The sequence below is a fragment of the Priapulus caudatus genome, unplaced genomic scaffold (genome assembly GCF_000485595.1).
Source record: "Priapulus caudatus unplaced genomic scaffold, Priapulus_caudatus-5.0.1 Scaffold631, whole genome shotgun sequence".
Taxonomy (NCBI): Eukaryota; Metazoa; Priapulida; class Priapulimorpha; order Priapulimorphida; family Priapulidae; genus Priapulus; species Priapulus caudatus.
The window spans coordinates 100,731-102,638 of NW_014577692.1; the positions used below are offsets into that span (position 1 = coordinate 100,731).

General features: G+C 41.6%; 1 protein-coding gene across 1 annotated transcript in view; it reads right to left on the reverse strand.

Moving 5' to 3' along the window:
• LOC106812294 (glutamate receptor ionotropic, kainate 3-like) overlaps window positions 1–1,908 on the reverse strand; it is a 29,016-nt gene that overhangs the window by 13,716 nt on the left and 13,392 nt on the right.

Consider the following 1,908-nt stretch of genomic DNA (forward strand, 5'->3'; position numbering starts at 1 on the left):
CTCTCTCTCTCTCTCTCTCTTTCTTTCTTTCTTTCTCTCTCTCTCTCTTTCTCTCTCTCTCTCTCTCTCTCTCTCTCTCTTTCTTTCTTTCTTTCTCTCTCTCTCTCTTTCTCTCTCTCTCTCTCTCTCTCTCTCTCTCTCCTTCTCTCTCTTTCTCTCTATCCCCCCCCTCTCTCTCTCTCTTTCTCTCTCTCTCTCTCTCTCTTTCTTTCTTTCTCTTTCTCTCTCTCTTTTTCTCTCTCTCTCTCTCTCTCTCTCTCTCTCTTTCTTTCTTTCTCTCTCTCTTTCTTTCTCTCTCTCTCTCTCTCCCTCTCTCCCCTTCTCACTCTCTGTCTCAATATCCTCTCTCTATCACACACTATCCTTTCTCACAGTCATTTTCCTCTCTCTCACTGTCCTCTCCCTCTCTCTCACTGTCCTCTTCTTCACTCTCACTGTCCTCGCCCTCTCTCTCCTTGTCCTCTCCCTTTCTCCCGCTGTCTTCTCTCTCACACACTATCCGCGCTCACTGCCCCTCTCTCACTCTTACACTCCACTTTTACACTCATGTGCACAAGCTGCTCTCACTGTTTCACTATTATTTTATTTTGCGCCATCTCCTCGCTCGAAAATAGTTTCACTAGTAATAGTCTTTTATCAGAGATATCTGAAATAACAACTCGTGTGTGAATCTATGAATAGATATATACTATGAGAAGTTCCATATTATATCTACTTCTGATATTATCATGCTATAAACAAGCTGTTCCGTTGAGGTTTCTGAACGCTTAAAACCCGGATGTTGGGATTCAAGCTCTATGAAAAATCAATGTGAAACGGTATAGCGCGCGTGACCGCAGCTGCATAAAATGTCTCGCCGCAACAGAACGCGTTCGGAACAATGTTTCGTTCATGCAGGTGATGCTTGAATAAAGCATCCGTTGTAAACGTCCACTTTTTATCACCAGGGTGCGCTTAATACGCAGGACTAAAAGCCACAATTTTATAGCTTAGTAAACACTGTTTGCAACACTGCGGCCATGTATTATATATACTAGACCGTAGACTGTAATGTCATGGAAATAAAAACATGAATAAATATGGTGTCGTTACAGCCGTGCAGCTATATTCTACGTGAAATCTTTGCGTTCAACTTATTTCTTCACGTTTCTCCAGATATTTTTTGCAACGTTGGTAAACCGCCTTCTCCACAATGCACGAGCCGCCATATACACAACCCCAACTATAAATTCACATTCCAACTAGTGAAGATTGTTTATTTAGGTAGGGCCATGTGCTATTAACGAACAGACCGCACACGGACTGCTCGCTATAATGGCCTATTAAATCCGTCTCACAACTCATGTGCATCTACTATAGACTGACGCATATATATGTATATATATATATATGCAGTTTTGTGGATTTGCTGCCAATATTCTTCTAAAAAAGTCGACGCCATACTTAGGTCGAATCATCGAGTAGAAACGCAAAAACAAAAATGGAAAAATAATAAACGAGTCAAAGTATTTCAGAATGTTTACATTCTGGTTAGTAATCTCTACGAGACGTGTCCGTACGATACGGTACTGTCCTTCAGAATCGCATATATATATATATATATATAGGCCTATATAGTGCGGAATAGCACAGACTCGGGCATAGAAGCAGAGTGGCCGCAAAATAACCAAAATAACCGATGAGTTATTTGGGTGGAGGAGGCGGCAAAGGGTTCTCTATGGCGATGGGACTACATCTGGGTTGAATGAGCCCCGCTCTACACTAACAAGGTTTCATTAATAGTTCATAAGTCCATAGGTCTGCGAGAGATTATATTGTTTTCCAACGCTTGCTGTACACTAACAGGGGCTCCATCAACAAAACAACACAAACACAACTCAACACAACATAACACAACACAAACACAAC